Below are 7865 nucleotides of genomic sequence, written 5' to 3'. Positions count from 1 at the left end.
GCCATGGCATTTAAACGATGCCCAATTGGCACTAAGGGGCCTAAAGTGTGCCAAGAAAACATCCCCCACACCATTACACCACCACCACCAGCCTGCACAGTGGTAACGAGGCATGATGGATCCATGTTCTCATTCTGTTTACGCCAAATTCTGACTCTACCATTTGAATGTCTCAACAGAAATCGAGACTCATCAGACCAGGCAACATTTTTCCAGTCTTCAACTGTCCAATTTTGGTGAGCTCATGCAAATTGTAGCCTCTTTTTCCTATTTGTAGTGGAGATGAGTGGTACCCGGTGGGGTCTTCTGCTGATGTAGCCCATCCGCCTCAAGGTTGTGCATGTTGTGGCTTCACAAATGCTTTGCTGCATACCTCGGTTGTAACGAGTGGTTATTTCAGTCAAAGTTGCTCTTCTATCAGCTTGAATCAGTCGGCCCATTCTCCTCTGACCTCTAGCATCAACAAGGCATTTTCGCCCACAGGACTGCCGCATACTGGATGTTTTTCCCTTTGCACACCATTCTTTGTAAACCCTAGAAATGGTTGTGCATGAAAATCCCAGTAACTGAGCAGATTGTGAAATACTCAGACCGGCCCGTCTGGCACCAACAACCATGCCACGCTCAAAATTGCTTAAATAACCTTTCTTTCCCATTCTGACATTCAGTTTGGAGTTCAGGAGATTGTCTTGACCAGGACCACACCCCTAAATGCATTGAAGCAACTGCCATGTGATTGGTTGATTAGGTTAGATTAGATTAGATTAGATTAGATTAGACTTTATTAATCCCACAATGGGGAAATTCTTTGAGAAACAGCAGCAATAATGAAAAAAGACAGTACAAAAAAGGACAGGATCCATAGGATCAGCAAAAAAAATAACAATACAGATAATAAAAACAATAGAAAATTTTTTCTAAAACTGTAAAAATATATAAGTAAGATAATTGCATTAATGAGAAATTGAACAGGTGTTCCTAATAATCCTTTAGGTGAGTGTATATAATCCAGTTCTGAAATATGGTTCCAACACTCATGTGACAGGCCACAATGCATGATGGTCTAAGTCAGCTGATGTAGGACACAGCTTCTGTACATTACATTTTGGTGAACCTTCCACCAATTTTGAAGTGATTTTGACTATATAGTGAATAAAATTTACGGCTAAGAATTCAATACCACTACAAAATGTCCGATTCACTTATAGAGGACTATGTAGTGGACGTGTGGAGCCCAAGATTACTTCCTGAGCACATGCACATAAAAGCATGCCATGAACAACAATCACTTAAGTATGGATCGCTACAAGGATTTGTATTTCAATGCAGTGGAACAGAAAATTATTGTGGTGAAATATGAAGGATTCTAAAGTACAATAACGGCAAACAGCAACACCGTGGCTGTTCACAAAGCTCAAAAGGAATGTGGTAGCAGATTGCTGACAGCAAAAATGCATATGTACATTTTGACTGTCCTTAAGAAAATGCCTGAAAAAGGTTCCTGCAGTGGGAGAGCACATTCAGTTAAACCCCTTCAATTAAAGTTGAAAGCCTACACTTCAATCACACTTTTGATTGCTTCATTTCAAATCTATTGTGTGGAATCTTCTTTCCCCTAATACCCCCCCTGGGGCAAAGGCCTCTCACTGAGCTCTCCGGGAATTTTAATGATTTTAATTTACCTGGGATACTGTAAATGAACTTGAGATGGTGGGATTGGTACAGGATTGCTTTTTTACTCTGTTAAAATCTATGCCAGGGAAGAAGCCATTCTCAATCTTGTTTTCTCTAATAACCAGGATAGGATAGGAAAATAAGAGGATTTACAGCCACTTGACAGTAGTGACCATAGCATGGTTAAATTTGAGGTTAATTTTAGCCTCTGAAGAGCAAAGTCCAAAAGAAAAATTTACAATGTTAGGAAGGCTAACTTTAATGGTATGAGACTGAAACTAGAAACTACAAACTGGATGGAGTCAAATAACAAAACTATTGAAGAGGCATGGGAATTTTTTAAAAGCACATTATTGCAAGTGCAAAAGGACTTCATACCTGTTTCCAGCAAAACTAAATATAAGAAACTGCAGCCAAGGTGGTTTACTAGTGAAATTAAGAATACAGTCAGGAAGAGAAGGTAGCTCTGTTCCACAAATGGAAAATAACTGATGATGTCGGAATAAAGCATGAGTATCTAAGTCTACAGGTTATGATAAAAAATAATATTAGACTCACTAAGAGGAATGTTGAAAGGAAGATTGCATTGGAGGCTAAAGATGACATAAAAAAAAATTCCAATATTTTAACTGCAAAGGAGCTCGAAAAGCTGAAATCTGTAATCCGCGGGATCGTATGAGACTTATAATTGAAAATGAAATTATTCAATTATAATTCAAATATAGTTAATGAGTCTAATGATTGTTTTGCACAAGTATTCACTGTAGAGGACACGAGTAAAATACTGACTCATTCCTAATCCAGCGTCGTCTATGACTAATATGTCGGGGTGGATCCAGTGGTCGTGGTGCATGTTGGCACCAATGACATAGGAAAGGGCAGGAGGGCTGTTCTGCAAGATAAATTTATAGAAGTCGCGGATAAGCTTAGAAGCAGAACATCCACGGTGGTATTCTCTGAAATACTTCCTGTGCCACGTGCAAGTCAGGCAAAGTTAGCTGAGATAAGGGGATTAAATGCGTGGCTAAAATGGTGGTGTAGGAAAGAGGGGTTCAGGTTTATGGGGCACTGGAAGACCTTCTGGAACAGGTGGGACCTGTTCAAGCCGGACGGGTTGCATCTGAACCATAGGGGAACCAGTGTATTGGGGAGGCGTATGTGCAGAATAGTTGAGGAATGTTTAAACTAGGGACTGGGGGGGCAGGGAGGTCAGTTAAGAATTTATGTGGGGAGAGACGGAAAGCCCAAATAAATATTAAAAGTAGACACTGTAAAAGGCCTACCATTAGTGGTCTGTATTTGAATGCTAGGAGTATTAGAAACAAAATTAATGACTTAGAGGCTTTAATTTCTTCAGACAATTACGACATTATAGGAATAACTGAAACATGGACGAGTGACAATGATGGTGATGAATATAATATGGATGGTTATACGTTGTTCCGTAGACACCGGATAGGCAAGAAGGGAGGTGGTGTTGCAGTATACGTAAAAGAAAACTTGCAGGCAAGGGATCTCACTGTTAAAAATAAAAATTCAGAAGCTGTATGGATAAAACTTGATGCTAAAGATTCAAATGGCCTAATTGTCGGGGTTTGTTATAGAGCACCTAATGTAGCTGTTGAGGAAAGCAGAATGTTATATGATGATATCAGGATTATGAGTAATAAAAATGATGTGGTGGTTATGGGTGATTTTAATTTACCTGGGATACAGTGGGACACAGTCTCTGGCTCTTCTGTAAATGAACTTGAGATGGTGGAATTAGTACAGGATTGTTTTTTTACTCAGTTTGTTAATACTCCTACCAGGGGAGAAGCCCTTCTTGATCTTGTTTTCTGTAATAACCAGGATAGGATTGGAAAATTAGAGGTTTTAGACCCATTGTACGGTAGTGATCATAACATGGTTAAATTCGAGGTTAATTTTAGTGTCCGAAGAGCAAAGTCGAAATTAAAAGTATACAATGTTAGGAAGGCTAACTTTAATGGTATGAGACGGAAATTAGAAACTGTAAACTGGACAGAGTTAAATAGCAAAACAGTTGAAGAGGCATGGGAATTTTTCAAAAGCACATTGTTGCAAGTGCAAGAGGACTTCATACCTGTTTCCAGCAAAACTAAATCTAGGAAACGACAACCAAGGTGGTTTACTAAGGAAATTAAGAATAAAGTCAGGAGGAAAAGGGCTCTGTTCCACAATTGGAAAATAACTAATGATTTCAAAATTAAGCAGGAGTATCTAAGTCTACAGGCAGAGTTAAAAAATGACATTAGGCTATCCAAGAGGGATGTAGAAAGAAAAATTGCATTGGAGGCTAAGCATGACAGTAAAGGTTTCTTCCAATATTTTAACTCCAAGAGAGCACTAAAAGCTGAAATCACTAATTTGCAGGATAGTAAGGGACTTATAATTGATAATGAAATTGATATAGTAAATTAATTTAATGATTATTTTTCAAGGGTGTTCACAATGGAGAACACAAGTAACTTACCACCAATTAATACGAATACAGCATCGTCTATGACCAATATATGTATAACTGAGGTTGACGTGATACTAAGCCTAGCTAAACTCAAAATAAATAAATCGCAGGGGCCTGATGGCATCTTACCTATAGTTTTAAAAGAGATGAGGGATATTATTAGCCAACCTTTAACTTTAATATTCCAGAAATTGTTATCTGCGGGTGTGGTACCATCAGATTGGAAGCATGCTAATATAACACCCATATTCAAAAAAGGGGATAGAAGTAATCCAGCAAACTATAGGCCAATCAGTTTAACTAGCATTACTGGAAAAATAATGGAAGCTATAATTCAAGTGAAAATGGTAGATTACCTAGATGCAAATAACATTATAAAGGATAGCCAACATGGATTTAGGAGAGGTAGATCCTGCTTAACGAATCTACTTTAGTTCTTTGAGGAAGCTACAAGTGAAATTGATCACAAAAAGGCCTATGATGTGATCTACTTAGATTTCCAGAAGGCCTTTGATGTTGTCCCCCACAAACGGCACCTGCTTGAGTTCAAAACATCAGGGATTTTAGGAACTGTAGCAGCTTGGATTGAAAACTGGTTAACAGACAGGAAGCAGTGGGTAGTTATTAGAGGCACAATGTCACAGTGGGCCTGTGTTCATAGTGAGGTACCGCAGGGTTCAATTTTAGTACCAATGTTATAATTTACATTAAAAATATTATATACAGTAAACTGGTTAAATTTGCAGACGACACCAAGATGGGTGGTGTAGCAGATAGTAATCCATGCATGGAGCAGAAATATGAAGTACAGATATTCTATGGGTTCCACTGAAATAAAGGTAGCTGATTATGAGAAAGACCTTGGTGTGTATGTTGATGCTTCCATGTCTCATTCTCGCCAGTGCGGGGAAGCAATAAAAAAGGCGATGTTAAGATTATGCAATTCTTTGGTAAGACCCCACCTATAGAATATTGTGTGCAGGTTTGGTCACCATACCTTAAAAAGGACATTGCTGCCTTATAAAACATGCAACGAAGGGCTACGAGAATGATTTCTGGTCTTAGAGGAATGTCTTATGAGGAGAGGTTAGCTGAGCTGAATCTGTTTAGCCTTGAGCAAAGGAGACTACACTCTAAAAAACGCTGGGTTGTTTTTTCAACCCAAATGAAAACTGCTGGGTAACAAAGTTGGGTTGATTTAACCCAATTTGGGTTGAAAATCGGTCTTGATCTATAACCCAGCAGTGCTGGGTTGGGAACGCGGACGTGAAAGAGAACACGCACGTCACGTCAACATCCAGGGACATCAGCGAGAGTTGACGGAGTTTTGCGCCGTCTTTAGAGGGAAGCCAGTGAAATTCTGTCTGAAACGTAAGTTATTCAGTGTGTATTTAACAATGTTCATAATAAATAAAACATTTGCTTTACTGTATAATATATATACACGCAAATTTTAGGCTTTCAGTCAGTTGAACTGAGATTACCTAACGACTAAGCGACGGCCGATCTCTTGCTCAGTGGACGGGAAAGCGCGCGTGACATCGTCATCGGAAGGAGCTTGGAAAGGATAACGTAAAATTTTTAAATATTACTTTTGTATATGTTAAATCTACTTTGTTTATTATTAATGATTTACTGTGTTAGATACGGTTTTGATATAGCGGAGTTTACTTAACTAATTTGATTTTGTCAGCACATCCACATAAATTTCCCGCTCTGCTTGTAAGGTACATTTCGTTCAATTCGTTTGACTTAGTTGTACATTCGACAGCAAACGATGTTAATTTACTACGAACATGTAATTTCTTTAATCCTGTAAATGGTTTGATGCAGGCGGGAATGTCTGAGCTCAGCTCAGGCTAAAGGAGGCTTGAAACTAAGCATGTTCGACGGACATTTTCTAAGCATAGTGCTAAGGCCATGGTCAGTGGTTAACTAATGCTGATAGCTTGGTGTGTTATGGTCTTTAATGCTCCTAAAGGTTTTTTAGGTGTTCTGAAGGTAGCTCTAAGGATATTTAACTTTTACACATTTTTGAGTTCTTAATGAATCTATACCATTTCTTTTTTATTTATTTTTCCTTTTTTCAGATTGGGACCAATATGGCTGAGTATACCTTCGTTCAGAAGAGTCCATTGAATTTTCTTATGTTCTCATGCTTGGAGACAACCAGTGTTGCCAACTATTTTCAATGGAAAGTAGCTAAAGTCTGCTCGAAAAGTCGCCAAATGTCGCTAGATGACGTCATGCGTATATTTGCATATTGATGACGTAATTACGTCGTATTTGCATTCTGCGTGTTTTCCCTAATCCTTCCTCACGTGTTCAATATAAAACTGTTATCAATTACGTTACATATTTTCTGTCAGACAACATTATACGTATGTTTTTTTATGTGTATATGAGTTTAATAAGTTTAATGAAGTTTATCGTTGTGTATGAGTAAGTAGAATCACGTAGTCAATCAGATGTAGCTCAGTAAACGATCTCAGACGAGTTCAGAAACTGGAATGAACTTAAGCTCTGTAACAGTGAGTAATATAAGTGCATCAGAAGAAAAAATAAATAAATAAGGAAAAATAAGAAGAAACGGTCAAATTAAATAGTTTTATTTCAAGCAAAGGAGAAGCAGGTAAGTGATTGGTCCGTGGCAACACCGTTTGCACATGCGCAGCTCATTCACATCTATGTCAGCTACCTTGCGGTGACGGGAATATGCTGCTCCTTTCAGCCGGAGCTAGCGCTGACTGATCAGAGCAGACACAGGGAGATGAGTAACTATACCGAGAAAGCAAGACCTCGCGCTTACAGGACAGTACTGGCGACATTTGGAAAGTTGCTAAGGTTTGTCCAAAAGTCGCTAGATTTGTCGCTAGGCGCTTTTTTGAAAAAAAGTCGTCAAGGGGGTCTGAAAAGTCGCTAAATCTAGCGACAAAGTCGCTAAGTTGGCAACACTGGAGACAACCACTGCTTTCAAGCCTTTGCTATAATAAATGGCACAGCATTTGAGCAAAGTACATTACTTGCTGCAGTGGACGTTTTAAATGTTTTCATATTTTAAATACATATTTTCTTGGAAGTAAATTTGATTTCAGTCACTTTATATCTCAGGATATATTGATGTTTGCACATAATTGTTAATGGGAAAGTTATAAAATGTTTTCCTATTTTTTCCTAATCTTAAATTTGTATTTTCTTAAGTTTTTTTTTCGTTTGTTTTTTCAGTCAGTTTGATGCCGTTTCATTATTAATTCTACATATTTTTTCAGTTGATGATTTATATATATCAGGATATGTTAATGTTTATGCACAAATTTGTATTTTAAAGTTAATCTTTCTGACTTCAGTCAGTTAGATGCTTTTTCATTATTACTTCTACATACTTTTATTTTTCCTCTACTCTGCAATTACATTGCAATTGATTCTTACTGATGATTCCTGTATATCTCAGGATATATTAATGTTTATGCATGATGTAAATGTTATGAAAAGTTTTCATATTTCAAATTGTGTTTTTCTAAAGTTAATTTGTCTGACTTCAGTCTGATGCATTGTTACTGACTTCAGTCACAGTGTTTCTGTGATACAGTTTGATACATTTTAATAGAAATTGTCTTGATGCTGAGGTGGAGATGGGAAAAATGTCTTAAATTCATATGGACACATTTTTTACATGTTTTGTCATAAATAAAATTCCATTACTGAA

The 7865-nt window shown here is 37.7% G+C and overlaps 1 long non-coding RNA gene across 1 annotated transcript; it reads left to right on the top strand.

Moving 5' to 3' along the window:
- The first annotated feature begins 5463 nt into the window (after nucleotides 1-5463).
- On the top strand, nucleotides 5464-7865 carry LOC140579261 (uncharacterized). The gene is made up of 2 exons (XR_011983357.1): nucleotides 5464-5530; nucleotides 5617-7865. It is a non-coding gene; the product is annotated as an uncharacterized lncRNA (long non-coding RNA).

Source organism: Paramormyrops kingsleyae, chromosome 17 (assembly GCF_048594095.1).
Source record: "Paramormyrops kingsleyae isolate MSU_618 chromosome 17, PKINGS_0.4, whole genome shotgun sequence".
NCBI lineage: Eukaryota > Metazoa > Chordata > Actinopteri > Osteoglossiformes > Mormyridae > Paramormyrops > Paramormyrops kingsleyae.
Note: the sequence above shows the minus strand (reverse complement) of the source record. Positions and strands in the feature narration are given on the sequence as shown.